Source organism: Antennarius striatus, chromosome 12 (genome assembly GCF_040054535.1).
Source record: "Antennarius striatus isolate MH-2024 chromosome 12, ASM4005453v1, whole genome shotgun sequence".
In the NCBI taxonomy this organism is placed as follows: Eukaryota; Metazoa; Chordata; class Actinopteri; order Lophiiformes; family Antennariidae; genus Antennarius; species Antennarius striatus.
The window spans coordinates 1,139,227-1,162,337 of NC_090787.1; the positions used below are offsets into that span (position 1 = coordinate 1,139,227).

The 23,111-nt window shown below is 40.0% G+C and overlaps 1 protein-coding gene across 2 annotated transcripts in view; it reads left to right on the top strand.

Annotated features, from left to right (window-relative positions):
- Positions 1-8,801: 8,801 nt before the first annotated feature.
- gulp1a (GULP PTB domain containing engulfment adaptor 1a) overlaps positions 8,802-23,111 on the top strand; it is a 61,589-nt gene continuing 47,279 nt past the window's right edge. Inside the window, exon 1 of one of the 2 annotated variants that reach the window (XM_068328901.1) lies at positions 8,802-8,939. The gene's annotated coding sequence lies outside the window, so the exon portion shown is untranslated. Of the gene's footprint in view, positions 8,940-9,003; positions 9,288-23,111 lie in introns of those variants that run through there. The other variant, XM_068328902.1, reaches the window with a different exon arrangement.

The window sequence follows — 23,111 nt, forward strand, 5'->3', positions numbered from 1 at the left end:
TTGCCGGCTATCTATTGTGTTTCACATCTCATATCAGCATTTTTTCCATACACATAGCAGGTATTGGTACATATTGGGATGGGGGGGGGGGGACAAAACACCACGGCAGGTGTTAGACTGCTATAACAAACCTTACAGAGGATGAGCATCTCTCTCTCTCTCTCTCTCTCTCTCTCTCTCTCTCTCACACACACACACACACACACACACACACACACACACACACACACACACACACACACACACACACACACACACACACACACACACACACAAAAGTCCTCCCTATCTTCTTTTAGTTTTAGAAGTCTTTCACTCTCAGTGGCGATGAATACCAGGGATGAGAGCCGTCCTTTTCCGGTGCGATTACGACTTTTAGAGTAACCTTTCCTCAGGCGCTGTAGTAGTCAGTGAAGTGTGGGCCAGCTGGAGTGATTTGGTGGCTTCAGGAAAAGTCTAAATCAGTTTCTTCTGGGCCAAAAGGCTGAGAAGCTGCAAAAAGAGGATTTACATTTATTCCTCACTGTTTGTGAGCTACAGAGGCAGGTCAACCTTTAGTCTGACAAAGTCAAAAAACAGCATATTTTCACTTATTTAATTTTGTACCGTCAACCAAACCAAGGAAAACTAGATCACCAATATGATTAAACTTTCAGTTGAGCAATCCTATTATTCAGAATAGAACAAAACATCCCATTCCATATTTATTACATCACATTTTGATTAAAAGTCTAATTTTTAGGAAAATTTTGAGGTGAGATATCACATCCTCCATTTTTGCAGTCAGTCAGAGCAAAACATAAAATGATGGACTGAGTTCATGTACAGTCTCTTCATTGCGGCAGAACTACCGCCTGCCTCAATTAATGTCTATTCAGGCTTTTTCCTAACAGTAGATAAGTGAGAGGCATGCAGGAAACACATTGCCTATTACTTGAAAAGTGAGGATATATAATAAAAATGTCTAAAATAAAGACATTGGTAGCAAACACCAAGTAAGCAAAACGCACACCCTCATCCACTTTGCACGGGACTGTGCGATCTGATGCGGGCAGAGCTCGGTGCTGCGTCACCCCACAGCCTACGCTGTAATTAAACAGGACATACTCAGAATACAGCGATTTGGATTCTAAAAATGATTGTAATTATGGGAATTATACAGAAATTACATTTATAGTACAGATCAGTGGACAAATACTTATTATATCATTAGTTTACATCTCATGATGGCAGGTGAGGATAATGACAGGTGAGGCAGCGCCACACAGTGCGTCACTGCTGTGTTTCACAGCAGAGCTCAGAGGCGGGGGTCACACTCTTTTCCCATGCACTGACCCCTCAACTCATGATGGAGATTTGATTAACTTTGATTCTGCCCTGCGGCGTAAAGTTGCCTGCAGCTGAAATCATTTTCTGAGCTTTCATTCTGTGCTCCAAAAGGTCTTGTTGAAGCCTGTGTTTCTGGCTGACTTCATATAACAAGCAATGCAACTCTAAACCAGAAGTAAGTCATGAGACATGCCAATAACAGTAAGGATACCTGTTACTTATCTGCTTAGTTTTTTTGAATGTCATGGGATGCCAAATAGAAAGGCACAGATACGTGACAATGTGATTGGATGCAGACAACACACAGCAGAACGTAAAACCATCACTCTCCTGTTGAAGTAAAAAACCAATAAACCCAAAGCCACAGCCACAAATCAGTGCAGTCAAATATGACAGGTCTATTATCATGTCTGCACCTGATTGCTTCAAGGCAGCGGTAATTAAAACAGCGCTGCTCACCTTTGGCTGTGAGGCTACAGTCATATGCTGGCTGATTAATTGCTCTACTGGATGACCGGACTCGGCTGTCTTTTATAGGGGTTCTGGTTGACAACATCTGAGATGGATTTTGAAGCAACCACTGCAGCAACTTGTGTTTATTTTGCTAAAATATAGCATGCAGTGTGCACACAAAACAAAATGTGCAGCACGCCAAAAGATCCACAGCATTGTTCCAATAAAGAAGTAACTTTCGTTGTATGCCAGAGCTGCTTACCTTGCGTACAATAACTATTACAGTACAATTTCATTGCTGAATTTATTTTTGAGGCCAAACTTTTCCAATTCTATCCTTAATTTAGGAGGAAACCCTGAAGGACATTACCTCTCCAAAGCAGAAGAAGAAAATTAGGAGGAATCCAGTTTGTAGGGAAATAATGTGGAAAAAGACTTTGGATATTATTATAACAACAATAATAATAATGACAAGCTACATATTTAATCCAGAAATTTTCAAAAAATGTGCATGTGTGATGTACCTATCAGTTTGGTACACTACACAGTACACACTAGGGTTATTTCCCTCACCATTCTATATTTCATCTCTTATATCTCTTATGTGTGCTATTTCCTGTCATCACACGATACGATAATTGTTCAAATCAGCCAATCGTATTTAACTCGGAGAAATAACATTTTAGTCTCAGCAGAGTCATCAGCCAACGCCACCAGGGTCTGGACTCCATGCAGTGATTAATCTCTCTGCTGCTCGGAGCAACAACACAACCTCCCTGAAGAGTGCAAGCACCAAAGATTTTCTGATGGACTCATTATCACATATCATCAGCAGCTATAAGAAACACATTTTATCACAGTCCCCTGCCTCTCTCAATAGCACACATTTTTTCGTTACCAGTCAGGTGTGGGATGGAAATTGTTAACACCTGGATTATGCTTTAGAACATTAATGGACCAGAGATTAGCAGGGAAACTTCTTTTCATTTTTTAGGATTTTCAAGATCGTTTTTCTTTTGGCAACCTCACTTCCCACTTTTCACCCAGCAGTTTCAACATTGCAGGCTTCCCTGAATGGTCTGAAAAACCCTTTCAGTCAGATTCAGTTAAACCACTAGAAACAAGCAGAACTGAAAATAGCTGATAATGACGATGACTTAATACTGTGCTGGCATTGTGCCACAAAGATGCAACACCGTGTAATGAAGCAGGCACATCATCACAGAACCCTGCTGGTTGTACATGTCCACTTCGGTCTGATTTTGTGGCTTTCTTTTTCATCAAGTCTTTTCACCTATAGTCGTAACCCTCCATCCATCAGTGATTCATAAAAGTCATATCTTCACTCACTGGAGCTGCACAGACGTCTGCCTCTGTTGTTGTTTCATTGTCTGTGAAGGGATTCATTTTACTCTGAACAGGGTGAGGTCTAAACCACAGCTTGCTGCTGACAGGAGGATTTAGGCCAATTCTAATCATACCGAGAATTTATTGTGCACGACTAATATCCATTTATATTTAAGCTTGACTATTTAGAAATGCATTGGATTGAAAGACTAGAGCGATGCCAGATTTGCTCTTGGACTCACCCGTCTGTCTCCATCCTGAACAATCATTTATAGAAAGGAGGGGATCGGCCTAAGACATGATAATGCAACCAATCATGGTGGAAATTTTTTGCCAGTAACATCACACAATGCGGGTAATGACTGCTAAAGCTCGGTTCAGTAATGGGTGTTTTATGTGACATCAATACACTCCTCTTCATGAGATTGGATACACAGATTGTAACTCTCTACTTTTAAAACAACCCTTGGCTCACAGCGTGCTGCATGGATTTCAAATCCAATTATTGCCATAGCAGATCATAGGACAGCTGAAATATTGTGTGCATGTAATGTAGAGTCTCCTCTATGTGCTGTTTTGAGCTGATTTACAGAATAATAATCTGTTTTTTTTTCCCTTTAAGGATTTTTCCACTGTATTATAATAAAAAATAGAAACACATTCAGGGATTTAAGGTGCCTGAATGAATCCATCTACATCTCAGGTCTGAAGTAAATCATGCAAGTATGGTTAGAGCAAATCCCTGTTAGTTGTTAATGGGGTCAGATTGGAGGATTGCATTTCCTCTTTTAATTATTCAAGGGTGTTTTAGGGGGTGCAACACGAATTAAACCAGTCAGAGTCAACAGTGATGTCTCCTGCACCTGGTACATTGCAATTTACATTTAAAGCACCATTTATGGTGTACAGATTGGGCAGATTGGGGAGTAAATATTAACATTTCAGTAAATAATGCATGGGCTGTAGGTCATACGTTATCCTTAGGAAGACATTAATCTCCAGCAGCAGAAATGATCAAAACTTCTCTGCTGTCTGCACCATTTAAGCAGGAGGTACAGCATCATAACTTTAGTGGCTATTTTAATCTACCAACACACAAACAAGATTTTATGTCAATTTGTCCATTTAAATAATGAATCTGCTACACATGTTTAAGTGTTATGCTGGGCAAAAAAAAAACAACTCATATGACTGCAAACATAGATAATGCTATTAAACACAAACTGTAGCCACTGAAGCTGTACAGCTGATTGTGTGGATTCTTTCAATCTGTATCATGCAACTCAAAAAACAATTCCTCTATTATATCTGGTTGACAAATGAAAATGAAAATGTCCAGCTATTTTAATTGATAATTTCATCAATCAACTTCTCCTGTGATGGTGATTATAAGACACGATAAAATGGATTATTGATACGTCAATGTGTGTATAGCTCTGCTTGCCATACAACTTCATCTCAGTGGATGGAATTGGATGGATTTGAATGACAATAATGAGCATCTTTTATAAAAAAAACCCAAAAAACACACATATATCTTTTATAAGTAAGTAAGCACACAGCAGCCCATGCTCAATATCTTTCTCAATATAAGAATAAATAATGTGCAGGGTGGAGATGACGGCACTATTAGGGAAAAAGTCAACTGTCAGGGTTAGGTTTGCAGTTAAAAGCTTTGGCAGCAGACAAAGGAGAAAGAATCGTTCATGCAGGGAATCCTTTTGAAAAAGTTTATTTTCTGTTCAGTGCACTTTGAAACAGGGACACTAGCTAACAAACGCAACAGTAAATTGGGAGGAAGTGGATGCTGTTTATAGCTCTGCCTTGCAAATCAGCAAGAGGTTTTTGTATATCTACAGTGTTGCTTTACCAACAGTGCCAGCAGTCTTATTACCACTTATAAATAATCTGGATCCATAATTAACATGCCTTACGTAATAAACCATATGTGGATATTTGATTGCCTAAGCTGTTTTTCTCTAGGAACCTTGAAAAGAATGGATGCAGAATGGCGTCGCTGATGGATCTCACAAACAAAGGTTGTTTTTCCATCCTGAAAAAGAAAACTAGTTAAAACCGGTTACCTCCTTCTGGTTACGCTTTTGGTTGATGTTGTTTTTCTGCAAGGGGTGTTACTGAAAATGAAGTGATGTGAGTGAGTGAGTGAGTGAGAGTATGCCTCAACAAGTAATCCAAATATTTTCTGGATCATCATTTAGTTGCAAAGTGGGTTTTTTTTTAGGATTCTTAGCCATTGCAGATCGGGACGATTACACAGGCTTAGTTTTTAACTGCCTGAAAAATGAAAATGATCCAAATACATCCTCTTTCAATCTACCATATTTAAGTCTGATCCTCAGACAAAAATCACTGCTGTGAGATAACAAATAATTACACAGACGTAAACTCAGATTAGCTTGTGACTGATATAACTCCTATTCAGCTTTTGCATAACAATTGATGTATCCTCAAAAGATAGTGGCCTAGATCCTGAAGATAACAAGTTAAATAACGTTGTTTTTTTTCTAGAACAACTATCAAACTAATAATGATTCCAATGTGATTCCATATTTTAAGGTTGGTTTCCATGGTCAGTGAGTCACAAGATGAGGGTCAAACTGTCACGGGTCTGGTGCTTTTTGGGAGTCATTATGTAATGGGGAGGCTGGGCAGCCTTGTTGGAGTTCTGTCTACTTTGTTTTTCTGTTTTTATCTTTTCATCTCCAGCTAACATGTATCTGTATCCTGATCAAAGGCACAAAGACGACCAAAGCTTGTTATCCAAGCCTCACCCCCAGACGCTTCCTTCATGGACGACACATTTGCAGAAAGATGAAAGTAATTTCATCTTACTTACATTTTTTAATTTTAACATGGCATGAATTAATTAAAGGAAATATGATAATAGTAATAATGATTATGGCTGCCAAGTTGCACGTTCTTAAAGATGGATGATTCTGCAAAATTGCCACTGTCATCTCTGTTCAGTAAAGAGCTATAGATTTATCAGATATTCTATACAATATAAGAATGCTAAAAAAGGAAAGCGTACTATAAAATATCATCAAATGTGTATCTATCACATTGTTTATCATCCTGGACATTTAATCTATAATTTTGGGAATACATCAGTCCCCAGGTCGGCTACAGGAGTGCATACTTTATCTGCAATGTCATCATGACAGCATCTGCAGGGGGGGGTCACACACAGCAGCAGCACCTGGGGTGACTCTCCTCTGACGCTGGTACATTTTTAGCAAACTGGAGATGATAGAAAGTCATGAATCTGCCAGCTTCTCTGAGATCGGGCTTTATAATCCTCTGTGAAATATATAAGCTCCCATGAAATACATCTAATTTTCTTGTAAATGCTTTCAATGAGAGCCGGCGTTTTAGAGCAAAGCTGGCCCTCCATCCTCACGGACGTAACGGCTGGGCTATTTGGATATTCATTGGAGAATTATTCTCTTTTAAATCCTACAGAAATGGATTTGTATTTTTAACACAAAGCACTCTGTTCTTGTTTTCCTCAATGCCTGGGCCGATCATTATACTTCACTTTTTATTCCAACACAATAAAGAAACAAAATAGATACTCTTTTAGGAATTTCAAAGAAAAGGAAAACTATTAATTAGGTAGGATTTGTTTCTTGTCTTTTACGGTAAATATTACCATTTATCAAAAGCAGAAAAGCTCAAGAACGTAATGTGATACTGCTTCTGAACACTGCAGTAAATAGCAGTTTGTCAGGCAAATATTATAAATAAGATACAAATATTCTTGTCTCTTTTCATAATGTTCTTATCAGTTTGCTTCTTCTGAATGTTTCCTGTCTTCTTTCTACATCACATGTATGATTCACCCATTTAAAGCAACCTTTACAATCTATTGATTTCAGCACTTTCATGTAAATTTTGAATGTAGAAAAATGTTCCTACTTCTCAGCATGCAGTTATTTCATCCCATCTTAACTTTAATTTAAACTGTATTACAGCAATACCAAAAAGGGAACAACAATACCAAATAATCATTAAGGTTGTCACAGAACTTCAATTCTTTGACTATTGGACCATGAATAGATTGTAATTATTGAACGATGTTAATTAATTTTGCAAAGTAACACGCAGAGACTGTCACAAAAAGAATCTTTCCTAAAATCCATGTTCCTCAAAAGTTTGCCAATGCTTCCTTGGATATTTCATCCTCTTAGATAAAACATGGAGATCTCCAGGGTGTCCTTGTAGAGAAGATGTGAGGCTGAGCCCTCTGCCATTGTCATTTCTTCACAGTATCTGTTGGGCTGTGGCTGCATGTCAGTAGGAAACGTTTGATCCTTTGAAAAGCAATTTTTAAAAAATGTATAATTGTATTCATATCTTCATCCTGATCATCATCATCAAGCAGCAAAAATACAGTTGTTTTTTTTTCGGTTAACTAGATTCAGTGTTTTGTTAAACGAATGTGACAATCTGTGATGCTAAAAGCTCCCAGAGGTGAGGAAATACAGTGAGAATAAATTAATTTCTACTCTAAACGGCGGCCATTGCTAAGCTGTCATTGTGTAGTCATTATAAGTTGATTGATCTGTTAATGTGCAAGCCCTGCATCTTAACTATGTGTGTGTGTGTGTGTGTGTGTGTGTGTGTGTGTGTGTGTGTGTGTGTGTGTGTGTGTGTGTGTGTGTGTGTGTGTGTGTGTGTGTGTATGCCTACATCCCAGCCAATGATTTTAGTTCTAACTATTTAGATCTCCTGTAAATTACACACATAGAAAAGAGTGGAATGACTCTGTTAAGTCGCTAAGAATATGTAGCTCTAACAAATATGGCGTGATCACTGTTTAAAATTGTTTTTATGCATGTTAACATTTAAAACTTCATTGAGACTGGTGACAGTAACGTGACTAACGCTGTTTAATTACGTGTGTCTTCACAGTTGTGTAATTAATAAGGCCGGTCATGATCATGTGACTTACAATGTTTAAGAAAGTGCAGAATTTGTGTGGTATTGTGTGGATACAGTACCTTGTGAAAGTACTGGCCCCCCGAGAACTTGGGGGGCCAATACTTTTACACGTCCTACTTTTCAGTTTTTAATTTCTAAACACAATATGAAATGTTGAATAAATCTGGTTCCACTTCATGATTGTGTCCCACATGTTGTTCATTCTTAAAAAAATATTTTCAGTTTGTTATCTATTAGTTTGAAGCCTGAAATGTGGCAAAATGTCAAAAAGTTCTGGGGGGGGGGGGGGCAATACTTTCGAAAGGCACTGTATGTTAAAACATCTGTCTTTTGGAATGCGTGGAAGCACGGATTTTTTTTTCTTGGGGATGGGGGGTGGGGGGTTATGTTGACCCTCAACCAGGTCATGTCCGCCCCCGCTTATAATGGCTTCAGATCCCCAGAGTAACTTCGTTCCCTCTGGGGATCATGGTGTCCCTGCAGATGCAGAAACCATAAACATAAACACCCCCCCCCCACACCTCAGGAGGCACAGATCCTCCTAACTTTTTCTGATGAACATAAACATTGTCATGAAAAGGGGGGGGGGGTTTCCGCCTGCTTCCCCCGATTCTCTCCAGTGCGTCTCTCTCCTCCTTTTCCATGTATTATTCACCCACAGGGCTCTGAGCGCCTGATGACGTCAGCACACTTATCCGGCAGCTATAGAGGAGGAGGAGGAGGAAGAGGAGGAGGAGGAGGAGGAGGAGAGAGAATGAGGAGCGCTGGATGTGGAGCAGCAGCGGTGAGGACCGTGTTTCGCTGGTGCGGGACCGCTCGGACTTGTTCTTCCTCTTGATCCCAGAGTAAGTGCGCGTCCCTCGGTGTCCTGGAGGATTTCTCTTCTCTGCTCCTCGGGAGTTGGTTTGACTTTGTTTCCTGGCGATCGCAGCCCTCAAACGCATCGGGGGGCCACCTCTTCCACACCCCCGATCCGCTCCAGCGACACGACCGAAGTTGTCATTGGGGTTGTGTAGTTGTACATGCGGATGTTTCCGCGCCTCCCTGACGCACGACTCCCGCTACACCCGCAGCGAACGCGCTCCAACATAACGGGAAACTTTGTTGCGCAAGTCCGCGTAAGGTGGACTCCGAGCCGCCCAGTCTCTTCCTGGGTCGGAAATCCTCATCTTTACTTTTCAGACACAAACAAGGTGAATATCTGAATCGTTGTCTCATGTTTTGTTAGTGACATCCCACTTTTTAGTTTGGGGGGGGGAAAGAAAGAAAGATGGGAAACTAATCAAAGATGAGGCTGTCTTTACCATTTGCTTTGACGTTCTCGTCGTTGTTTGTACTGACAACTTCTTATTCAGCTAAAGATTGTGTGTAAACGTGAGGAAAGGCGTCCTTTCAGACTGAATCTTTAGTGGTGCGGTTATTAATATGTATGTGTTTTAATTATTCGTGCAAATATGAGAGGAGACGAACGACACGCAGGATTCCGACCGACGGAGGTGCCTTGAAGCGACATGTACCTTCACGTGCTGGGCTGTTGGACGCTCCACGCTCACCGTTGTGACACATGGTGGTGCGTTCAGGGCAGCGGTAAAACCTCGGTGATCCCAATAAGAGAATTTAAGACCTCCGCAAAACTGGAATCACGTGATCGATTAGGAAAATAATATGAACGTACTGATGACTGGCCAGATCAGTATCCCGTCTTATGTTCCTATCAACTGAACGATTTGGACTTAGTGATTTGAACACGTTTATTTGTTTTTTGTGGGGTTTTTTTACGTCATAATCAGGGTGACGGCTGACAGCAATATTAATAACTCTGGTGAGCTGATTTTAACGGACTCAGATGTGATGTCTGATGTGAGCTTCCACATGGGTTTTAGTGGTTGATTGTTTTTGCAGTGACTCCTCTGGAAGGCAGCACGAATGCCCCAGGCTTAAAGGCATAACATCCAGTCCAACCACATGTTCATATCATTTTGTTTGAGTCTGATCTTGTTTATTTTCAATTTTCCAACCTGTCATGAACACACTATTGCTTTTTAAGAAGGGAAAATGTCTGCTTATGTTGTACTTTTTCTGTCTATACCACTTCTCATTTCAAGTCTGAGGAGTCACCGTTTTTTTTTTCCTTTGGTTGTGAAACAGGTCTTGCAGACTTGTTGAAATCAGTCGTTTCACAAATGTTCAGTATCTAGCTCTGCATGTTTCTCCGCCACTGCTTGCAGTAATTGAATCGACGTTCTCCAAGTGTCTCATAAACACTATGAAAATCAGCATGAATTAGCCCCGAGGCCTCAACAAATTACAACTCGACAATGCAGTTTTTCATATTCCTTTTCTCCTGCCAGAGCGGTAACAAGGTGAATTCAATAAGAGTCAAATGCAATAAACTAAAGAGCTGCTGAATGCCACTGTCTGTTTACGGAGCTCTCTTGTAGCCAATAAGCAGAATGTGGGTTATATGTACAGTATGAGGAGTGAATAAACATTCCTGTTGGAGTCCAAAGCACTGCTTGATTATTTCAGAGCTGAATAGAAATCCTACAATAGCAAAGTGCTAACAGCAAAATATTTTTTTTTATTAATGGTTGTCTGAGAACATAATTAACACAAACAAAACAGATTTAAGCAGTGTAGGAATGAGCTCAGTAATAGAGCCAGACCGTTACTATGGCAGACACAAGACGCTTCAGTCCTTCTGTCTTCACTGAGTCCTGTTCTCTCACCAGTAGCTGATCTTGGAATCTCAAGGCAATTGTTTCTGTCGTTTTTCCCAAATAGTGAAAGAAGTCAAACATTTTCTGGTTCCTGTCTCAATTATTTCTCATAAAGTCATTTGTCATTTTTACCTGGATAGTTTCAAAACAAGGCAGTCTAACAGTCTCACTATTTTGGACCTTTTAGTCATACTACATTATTTGGTTGATCACCTCTGCCACAGACGTCACATTTCCACCTATTTCCATGGACTGTTGGTTTGTTTGCTCCTGGGATTATGCAAATATGGCAGAATACATTTCAGGAAAGTAGAAGAATGTGGATGATGTAGGTCACGGTGCAGGAAAGAACTCTTGATCGGCAGGAAATTGGAAGGGGTGGGACGTTCTGAACAGACATACGTGATAGCGTTCATTCTCAGTGGATGCACACACACTCCACTGAGTGCCATTCCAGTTTGTCCAGTTAATAATTTATCTTTACAGATGAAGTATTTCACTGACGGAGCTGACGCTCATATGTGCTGACTTGTTGGTGAAGCCTACTTGGTGTTTTACTTAACTAATCCCTGCCTTCCATCTGTAAACTAGTCCTGATCTTGAAGAACATAACAGATGTATGACTCACTCATAAGTCCACAACATCTGAGAGACTACTGCACTTCCTCCTCTTCCTTAAGAAATCCAGCGATTGGCTGCTGTAGGGTCCACAGCCCTCGTGCTTCTCTCTGACGGCGTGCCTCCAGAAGGTTGGACAGACACTTCGTCTATCAGTGTGAGATCACACGGTGACTGATAAGATCATTACCATCAGTCTACGCGCTCCCGCTGTCACGATCAGCTCTTACAACGACTCCATCTCTCCACCCAGAGCTGTTTGTTGTCAGGTTGCAAAAAGAAAAGAAAAAAAAAGCTGAAGGGACTTCAGCCTCCAAGTCAGTTGGAAACATCAAACGCCTTTTTCATCCACTCTGACTATTGCAACTGTTACCCCTGGAATCAAAATTAAGCAGGAAGATTACACCCCTATAATTGCCGGCTCAGTTTCCCTATCACCGTCGTGTTTGGGTGAACTCCTTCAACCATTTGAGGCTAATACCCCACCAGTGACTCAAGTAAGTCAAGATAATTGATATTTTTGTCTCTCCGGTCTCTAAGGTGTTGACTCGTACAAATGCCGGAGCCTCCCGTCTCACCATCTTCGGGATTGAATTAATCCTCTCAGCATTTATTAAACATCTCAATCAATCACAGGCTTTTGCAAATTAGTTGGCTGAGGGGGCCTGGAGCCAAAGGACGCCTTCAGACCCGTGCTTTTTTTTTTTTTTTTGTCTTGCTTATCCTCCAAGGAGACCAAGATGGTTTCATTAAACTGAAGCTCGTATCTGGATCTAATGGCTTGTCTTTGTTACTCACATGATTTGTCATTTGTGAAGTATATTCAGATGTGCAGAGAAATAATGAATGAGCATAGCTATAGTCCCAGGCACTTAAGAATATACATCCTGCATTCAGTGCTTTGAAGTGTGAGCTGAAAATGTCACTTCAGAGACGCTTTCTGCAGCAGTAAATCGCTTAATAAACTCACACAGCAAACCCAGAGATGTATAGCGGCTCTATTCCAGCACAACGTGCCGCTGTAGTGAGTCGATGAATTCAAACACACCTGGATATCGACCTCAGTTTCTCTTGACCCATAGATCACTAACAGTGGGACAAAATGAAGTCTTCCAGCCAATAAAATCCTGATTAGGTCATAAAACTATAAAATAGTTTAGGAGGTTAAAAAGCTGACTGGCGAGCAGCGGCAGCAAGTTGCACCAGCATTCACTTGTCAGCCAGACTGTCAGTGATATGAACAATAGTTCAGATAACTATAGCATAAAAACAGAACATACGTTTACCAAAGTCTCAATCTCAAAATCACTAAATCCATTACATTCTCCAGCCTTGGTGTCACTCCTGCTGTTTGATGGTTGTTTTGAATGCATTTGTGACTGAATGTGTTTCCTCTGGCTTTTTTTTTTTTTTTAAAGGTCATCTGCAAATATGGTCAAAGGTGGATTATGCTGGTTGGCAAACTGAATTGTAAAGGGTTGTGCTGACCCTAGGCAAGGTAGCAGAAGTGCATTATGGGAAATCAGAAGGTGTGTCAACTCAGATCTTTTTGGGCATCGATCAGATGTCCAAACCTGCACATGTACTCATTAAAGACCATTTTTCGAGTGATGTGTGAGGGTGATTTCTTTCAGAAGCTCTAACAAAGCCAGTTTTGTGTTATGGTTGTCAGAATGTGTTCTCTTAGTACTGTAGACTTGGACAGGGAGATTAGTCTTTGAAAAGTAACCCATTACTGACTGGTTAACAAAAACAGGTTTCCGTGTGTTTGAGCAGCACCTTCATTTCCATGTCTTTTTATTATGATCATATTTTTAACTCTCCGTGACATTTAATTTTTCTATTTCCTCATACATTTTGTTGTTCTTTAGAAAACCAATCAATAGTTTTGATTGTCTACATCTTAATGAATTTATTAATAAGTTGTTTATTCAGGCTTCAGCTTTATCTTTCTTCAAACTTTCATTAATATATCAGCTTAATAAAAACCAACCTTCAATTCACGCCAGTTTTATTGTACCTGCTGTGTTCATCGCAGATTTGTGTAGCACTCCAGCATAGTGCTAGTTTCATTGTGCCGTATGTTGTATTGTTAAAACAGCTTGAGAGTGAAGACAGACTGATATTCAGGCTGCTATTATGAGTCAACCAAGCCATTAGTCAATCAAAAGAACACTGACTGCCATCAGCGTTTGTAAGAATCCCTTCAGGTTTTTGTGATTCTTTTCCCCATAAAAAACCATTAAGCATGTTCTTGTTTCAACTTCTTAAAAACTTTTCTTTTTAATCATGGCAATAATCTTTTTCTTTTTTTGTACTATTTGTTGAACAGAAGTTGAAGACGTCACTTTGAGAAAGTTGAATGGGCAGTATTGATTTTGACATTTTTAGAATGTAAATAGTTTACCAGTTATCAGTGAATATCATGGGCAGAGAAATCTGTATAATCAAATGACTCAGTGGATTATTGAATCACTGTGGCACAGAGTCTTTCTGATCATAAAGCATTCTGATTCGTTTAGCTGCAGTAATGTTTGATCGGCTCTGCTGTACAGGATGTGTCAGCACACACTGTCTAATCTCAGCATCCCCCTTTAAGCCTCGCTTGTTAACGTGGACAAGAAAAGGTAAATGAATACACAGAGGAGTTTTGGTATTCACCACCATCTGTTGTCCACTGACATTTGCAGGAAATGTCTTTGGGATAGGTCAGTAACTAAATCACAGCTGAGAAAAGAGAAGCCAATGACGGAGGGAAACAAGCAGACGAGCTGATGAAGATCGCTCCCAGCAGCCTCATTATATTATTGCTTTCACACTGTGACTTCATTCGTCCTCTGATTCGAGGCAGATAACAGCAGCTTGTTTGATTTAATGTGGTCTTCATCCTAAAGTCTGTGTGTAATGCTAAGTGTTGCATGCTTTGTTTTTCTGTTTTACACTTAATTTAAATGCTTTGTTTTTCTGTTTTACACTTAATTTAAATGTCCTATAAACCTAAAAAATGTGTTTTTCCTCACAGTACTTTATTTATTTGCTTCAGTCTTGGTGGGTTTCACTGTCGAACCCGTGAAGTTTTTGTGTCATTGAAGGGTGGTTCAGCTGAATGTCAGTGAGGATTGCTTGTCGTATTTTGATGAATTAATGAAATATAGTTTCCTCATTAAAGTGCTTATGTCTTCGGGCTAATGTGATAAGGAACACGGCTTCTCAGGGTTGAGGTCACAGCTTTTGAAGTTTAATAGTGGAGGCAATAGTGGCTTAGACACAGCAGGCGTGTGAACTGAATGCCAAATAGGTCTTCATCGCCCTCACACCTTTGTCCCTATCTTGACAGGCCGCTCCCATGCATGCTCACCGAACATCAACCACAATTTGTCAAGGAAATCCAAGTTGTTAAACTCAAACCAGGACGACATTTGTATTCCTGTAGCTGTCTTGTTTGTGATCCAGAACCTGTTGCAGCTTATTTGACTCATGACATAACAGTTCTGTTGTGTAGACAAGAACGCCCAACGCCACTCTTAAATGGAAACAATCACTGTCTAAAATAAATTCATTATAGTGAAACCAATTAAAGTGAGAGGGCTTCACAGGTCGTTTGAGGGACAATAGCAGACAGCCAGTGAAAGGTAAAGATACATTATTGTCTTGAATCCCCGAACACACAGGACAGCCTACTCCATCAGGGCATTACAGCAGTAGTAAGTCTCCCATTGACTTCACTTTCAAGACTCCACCATCAGTGAGGACACCAGGAGAAGACCTTTTAATAGAATTGTTACTTTACATAAATATTATATTAAATATTTAATCAGGCTAAATCATAAATATAATAAAATTAAGGTTTCATCAAAAAATGTAGAGACTTAAATGAAATAACGCAAAAATAAAGCTAAAAACAGCAGTTCCTGAAGTGGCCACTTGAAGACAATTTCTGAACTGACTAAATCTCCATATTTAAAATAAAGTCTACACTTCCACACGAATAAATACCTACCAGCTGCTAACTGTCTGCCGGGTTTTATCCCAGTTAAGTCGCTGTACTTGACTTAAAAGGCATGTGAATTGCAGCGCTGCCTCCTTTTAGATCGTTTTCATGCAAATATCATAAATAATAAAGCTGGCTGTGTGGTTATTTGTACTTACAGACTCTTCAAGAAGTCATTTTTGAGGTATCCTGGAGATAGGCGGGTACAAGTATTGTACATAATGTTTTAAGAAGTGTTTTATGCCATCACAGTGATAAAATAAGGGCGATTGCTCATTACCAGAGCTGTCATCTTATGTAGCAGCTGCGCTGCAGCGTTTGCTCATAACCCAGTTGTGTCTTCACTGTGATTGACTCGGCGTGTGATAATCAGGAAACTGGAGTGAAAAGCACAGGACTGCCCGCTATGTTTCACTTTCACACATTTAACAAGATCTTTCTGAGCCTTTTAAAGTTGGGTCTCCCTGCTGTCGACATCTAACTTCACCTTTGCGGTTGTGTGTTTTCCTTTGCTGTGTTGTTTTCAACAGTATCAGAGGCTCTTGTTGTGTTTTAGCTGTGATATGATGCAGATAGTTTCTATTTCCGCTGCTTATCACGGGAAAAGTGTAACAAAAATACAAGCACAGCAGTACTGAGAGCCCGTTTTACCTTACTGTATATACGTTTGTGTTTGCTGAGTAGTAAACACAAATACACCTTTGATACCTGCCCCTGCCTCACCTCTCATGAGACCAGTCAGAGAACCACTAAGATAGAGAGGCAAAGTTTCCCCAACATATTAATGGGGTTCTCCTACGGCACCAGAACAGATGCTGCTGTCAGCTTACATTACACAAAACCGAGGACTCCACTCATCACATAATAAACTTTATTAGTTCTAATTCATCTCAAACCATCGATGTGGATGCTGCTCAGTGATTAATATATGGAGCCTTTATTAAATCAGACTTCACAAGGATGATCTGAAGATCATTGAGGAAAACAAATTATAAAACTTCCAGTATAAATTGCCAAATGTATAAATGTGCCTCTTATCACAATGGCATGAGCAGTGCTTCAGAGCTGGGGTGTGGAGCCACATACCCACCTTATTATTTCTCATGCAGCCGTATCCAGAAAGCCGTGAGCTTCCTCTGAGACATGCATGGATGTTCACATTCTCTGTCAACACCAGTGGTTGTTATTATGGGAAATGTGGTTATATGGTAGTAAATATGCCCTGCTTTGTATTTCAGTCTCCCAGTCGCAATATTATACGAATGACATGCAAATGGAGATGATGCAGGTGACAGATACATAATGCATTTCATTCAAACTGGGACATTTCCTTTCTATTAAGGAACATCCTGATCATTTAGACATGTTGTCCTTCATTGTGCTGAAAAGCTCTGACTGATTCGGTTCGGCATGAACTGAGCTAACAACAGCAAACAACTGAATGTTGTTGCTGTGGGTTTTGGATTTGGGGTGTAGGTAGATCCCCCACCTCCACAGAAATGATGGTCAAGCTGCTTCTTGCATCTCTTTTTTGTAAATGTGGATGTGTGCATAAGATGACATGTCTTCATTATCCTGCTAATGAATTGGCAGTAGTCCTGTGTGTTTTATTGGTATTGTCTAGCACTTTAAATGTGGGCCTGGTTTTGCTGCTCATTTGGAGTTTACTGCATATCTCATTCTTGCAGGCCTGAATGGCTATTTATGTGCACTAGATGTTTTGCCAAGGCTGCAGTCTGAAGTAAACACTTATCCTTCCCGCGCACATCATTTATTTTCTTCTACACTATCAGGCTTGAAGCTTCCTCCATAAAGATCATTCACATTAAAACTAATTAGATTTATTTGGTGTCTTTGCAATGCCGCCTGCTCGTGTAAACACTCAGTGATTTCAGTGTTGTTCTCTTGCTCTTTGTTTGTGTTCTTAGCCGTATGCCCATAAACTGTTTTTTTAATCACTTTGACGTAAACTTAGTTGTCTCAGTTTAGCAGCTTCTCAACATTACCGGGACACGTTAAAAGAAAACAACAATGTGAAGAATTATTTTATAGTGTTAGTGTTTCGTTTTCCCTGGTATGGAAACAAATGGATTTTATTTTTGTCTGATAACCATTAATCGTCCTTTGGCCTGGGAAATTTAAGATAAGATGAGCCTTAGTTTATTTTGTGTGCAATGAAAGTCTTTCTTTGGATTCCACCCACCCTGAGGGTGCATCGGGCATCCCTTCCAGGATATTTGGTATCATCCTCAAAGATACTTTGATATGTAGACTGCAGGGAATGATGAACAATAAGTGGATGACTAACCTGAGCTCCAGCCTTTGCAACAATTAGTCAATCAAAAGAAAAAGGCCATTATGACATTAGATAAATCTTTTGTCTAATCTGTCTGCCTGCTTTTTGGTGCCGTGCTGTGATGAAAGCATTGAGCATAATACAGTGATGCTGTAACCATAATCGTAAAGTTGTTGGTCCATTAAACAGAAAGAATGAGCAAGTTTGAAAATTTTGTTGAGCCGAATGATTTCATCACCATGATATCAGACATTATAATAAGTACCGCTCTTGACATCTTTTTGAAGTCTTTTGTTTGATAGACGTTTAACAATATGCTGCTTTAATGCAACTCATAAGCAGTTTGGCAATGTAAACTTCTCTTGATCTCACAAATCTCAGTTTAGTCACAAACAAAAATAAAAGCACTATTTTAATCTTAAAATGTCTCATTGCAAAAACTGTCACCAAGTACAGCATGAAGCTCAGAGCACATGTTTGGGATTCAGAGTAACACAATTTTGACAAAGCATTCCCAACGATGGACAATGCAACTCATCACTCAGCTCGGTTTAATCCTCTGTACACTTATGTTGGAATCAACACATCATGATTTGAGAAGAGTCTTCATCTCTTCTCTCTGTATTCAGCTCACTCACTGCGTTGGGGGTGGCTTGGAAAGCTTTTTCTGGCAGTATGGCAAGAAGTGGAGGCGGTGAGGAAATCCAGTGTGTAATTGCTGCACTAACAGCAGACCGGCTAGGCTCTTTGTGCAGGAGCTGAGATACAGACCTGGAGGGTGACTCCTCAGAGACTGTTGATGCAAGCTTGGCTAGATAGAAACTGTGTTGCCTGACGCCGCAGCAGCCGAGACCGGTCTCCACAAAATTATAAAGTGAAATTTGAGGTTGAATTATGTGCTGTCTCCTTGCTGAAACTCCTGACTCAAGTTATAATTACTTGTCCTGTAATTGAGTCAGCTTCGCCTCCATCTCAGACCGTACTCGCCAAATTCCAGTTCCTCAATTTTTTTTCTCTATTTCGGATGCAATTGTGTCGCGAACCGTTCTTCGACCATAACTATCTCTTCCATTGGACCAAGTCAGATTAAACTGAACTGACTCCAGTGAGGTACACTGGAAGTAATGTGTGTTTCAAATATTGATCTACATTTACTTCTTTCAAATTAAAAGCGACCATTTTTTTACCGAAAGATTTATCGATCATTCGGCTTTGATTTTAATGTTTGGATGACTGTTAATACTTCTCATCTGCCTCTAAAAACCTTGAATGTTCAAGGGAAACTTTTGAGCAGACAGTTCTGTGGCTCAGAGTAGGATGACCATCACCAAGTCTATCAGCTTGATGAAGGGTCTTGTGACAGGCAGGTCTCCGTATAGACTCTGGTTTTTAGTACTTGTCTAGCAAAAACCCCGCCATTTTCCCATGACCAAACATTAACCAGGATATGTCCAGACTGGGCGGACAAAGCTCCCTCCTCTGCCACTCACCTCCCCAATATTATAATTGGTAGGCTTGCATCTCCTTATAACTCTAAAATAGTTAATGCAACGGATGATTTTTCGCTCTGTCCACCTCTCATGATCCTTTTAATCTGACAGTCAGTAAATCAGCAGATTTAACATCATGACATCAAGAATATTTAAGACAGAGCTCTATAAAAAATTCATTCACCTATCATTTTATGTAGTTGAGGTTTTTGATACTTACTTTTGTAAAGACTTGTATGTGGTTTCCATGGAACATTTTCCAGAGAAAGATAATTCTAAGGTGGCTGTGAAGGTCATAACGATGTCCATAACAACATTCCTTGGGTTCACCAAAGAAATAGAGGATATATATATATATGATGACACATCTGTTATTGAATACGTCGTCCTCCGATGACTCTCAGGAGTGAACAGAAGCCTAGCTTTTAAGCTTTGCTGCTGTGTTCCTCTGTCACATTGAGATGCTTTGTCCTCTGTGTTAGACTGCTGTTTGTCTTCATTGACAGTGTGTGCTAATTGGTATTTATTAAAATTCTATCTGTAGCATGGAACTAACGGGTTCTACTAATGCACCTTATTTATCTTGCCCTTCGATGAACAGTGGTGATTCAGACTTGTGTCATCCACACAAAGGACATGATTTTCCATCGCCATCTTGACCTTTAAAAGCTGATGTCCCAACTTTGTCATTCTTTTCAGCGGAGTCGGCTGATATCATTTTCTCTCCGGCTTCTTTTTTTCTGCCATGCTCTGCTGTTTCAACACTTATTGTCTCCTTCATCTGTCACGACCCTCTCTCTGTCTGAGAGAATCCGACAGTGATGGATGCTAATCACTTTCCTTTGTGCCCGTCCACCAGCCCAGGCCTTCCTCCTTCTAGTCTATGAAAACATGAGCTGCCCTCTTTTTTTCTAACTCTGCTGTCAATACCTCAACCTTGTGAATTTTCTTGAGCTCAGACAGATACAGCGCTCATTCCTGATGGCATACAGGTTAACATGTAAAACTAACAAAAACTCTGGTAGTCCTCAACTTACGAACATTCAACTTACGAACATTCAACTTAAGAACATTTGGATATACGAAACAAATGTGTGCAGCCATATCAGATTATTGACCTGCAGTTACGCTTTCTGCCATAACTCCTGCTGGAGCAGCACCGCGATGTTCACACAGCTCCAACACTCGTCTCCCCCTCTCGTTCTGGTTTGTTGTGTCTCTGAGCGTTTCGGAGCGCCAGGCGTCAGACTCCGTACCTTGGATATTTAGTCCTTATCATGGATGATAAAGCAAAGACTGGTGATGACAGTGGTAGTGGTGACCATCTCTCTGATGACAACTCTGCCTCTGACATACAATAATTCCCCCCTGCTCCTGCTGTACTTTCATTCTAAGTTAAGCTACATGCCAAATGTTGCAGTACTATATAGTACACCATCAACATCAATAGCAGACTTTGGCTGTTGTTGGATGATCTTGAAAAACTGGTTGAGTGTTCCTTAAGATGTTTTCTTCTTCTCCTCCTCAGAAATTAAATTATGAGGAGCAAAAAGTTTACCCTGCATGAAGTAATCTGAATTCAAAGAAAAGACAAGTTAGGATTAAATGTTTTCTGGTGATTTTAAGAGTCCACTGTTTGTGGGTGACAGATGTAAGTTGAGTAAAATGTAAACTTGAATATTTTGTGCATTTTTTAAACTGACATAAAATTGAGAAAGGCTGAACTTGAAATTAAATATATTTCACTTGGGTCTAAACTCCAAATTGTCAGAAAGATTTCTCGAAAATATGTTTAAATTCTAAAATAACCACTTTGTTTGTGTAAACAGATGACACTGTTGTGTCGTTATTGCTGCTAATTGAATTATTTAATTCATGTCAGACAAGCTTTTCAAATTGGATCCTTTATACCCCAGGGCTGTGCGCTATCTTCAGTAGTCTTAATTGTGTCATTCATATTGCAAATACTAATCTGATTTCATCATGATTCCATGCATTGAGTCTGCATGCAGTGTATGCTAATGGTGCAATCCAATCAAGATGATGGTAAACTCACTAATCATGCCGTGGGAATGCAATGATCAGCGAAATAAATGTCTCTCTCTCTCTCTCTCTCTCTCTCTCTCTCTCTCTCTCTCTCTCTCTCTCTCTCTCTCTCTCTCTCTCTCTCTCATAACATACATATTCACTCCTTTGGTGTTCACAATCAAAAGGGTAAATGGCTGTAATGAGATAAGCCCACAGTGGACATGACATGATCAAGGTAATATGGCTATTATAACAAATACCGTTTAGGGTATCAGGGATTTTGGGTTCATTTACCTGACAACTGTTTCACCTTTGTTGCAGTTTGGCCATTCTTTTATGCATGCGGGGACTGTAAAAGCACGGTGGCGTTTATGAAACCCTGAAAAGGGTCTAAATGCCATCCTACCATCGTTGTCTAAATTGGCAAACCACTCACTGGAAAGAAGCTTTTGCCTACCTCTATGGTTCCTACCGGTCACATGAATGTGGCTTATAGGAACCGTAGAAGCAAGAATAAAGCCTATTGTGGCCAGAACAACAGGAAACAGCAATGTCAGACTGTCCAACAACTAGTGTTTCCCAGCAAAGCTGCCTTGCGGGCTAAGGAATAGTTTTTCTTTTCATGTCTTTTCTTGTCTAACTCTGTTTCATGAAATTGGAGGTGCAGTAGTCTCAAAATGGTCCATCTTTGAAGAGAGCGTTTCCTGAACTTCCTCTGAATGATTGACCTGCCTACAATAGATAATGTGATATTGATGCATGTTAGGGGGGCATTTCCTTACCTTATTTTCCACACTGGGACAAATGACTGCTAAGTTTTTTCTCTTGTGGTCAGCAGTGAGGTATTTAATGTATTGGGGTTGAGGATCCAGTCTACAAAATTTGGCTTGTTACTTTTTAGAAGCTATTGAACGTGAATGTAGCCAGGTTTACAATGAAACATGCTGATGTGAATCTTCCTCTGTGCTAGAGCTTTATACTTATTCAGTAGGCTACCCTCGTGGAAGTGTGCCACTGCCACTTGTCACCTCTTACTTTCAAACGCTGATTCATCTCAGCCTCGGAATGATGAGTGTGATGCTGTCAGAGAGTATGACTTTGCTCATTTGTACACAGACTCCTCCAGAACATGTAATGAGTCGTAACTTTAAAGTGACTTCTATATCCTTTACAGCTAATAGACATAAATGTCGACTTTGTGAATCTAATGCATTAAACGAAGATATAGCTACGAGGTTATGTTCATTCTTACTCCCCAAGCAAGGGAGAAATACAGACATTATGTACATTGCATACAGCAAGCATTATAAAGTTGGGTCACAGGATTATACGGCATTTATATAAGATTAATTGCATCGATAATTTTAGTCTTGATTCTCCTTTAACCACCTACTGTATTTATGATCATAGACAAAGTATAAAATTTACCTTTTAAATATTATTAAAGTAAGTGTATCAACATTGAATGTTTCACTGATAAAATGGAATTATGACAATGCAGTAATCCCTCGTTACTCGTGGTTAATGCGTTCGAGGACCACCCACAGAAAATGAAATTCTGCAATATAGCAACAAATAATGTTATTATTTACGGTAATTTAAACGTTTATGATCCCTCCCCATACCGATATTAAACCACCCATATCTGTATTAACTTTTCCCACACTCTGATAGACTGTTTAAAGAACTTTGGTATTAAAGAAGTGTTTCTTTAATACATGGAAGCGCGCTGCGTTGCGTGAGTCATCAGAACACAATGCACTTCCGGATGCTCTCAGCCAATAGCATGTGCGTACGGTATCACGTGACTACCAACTAAAAATCTGCGATGGAGTGAAGCCGGGCATCTTGAAGCGCGAACAAGCGAGGGATTA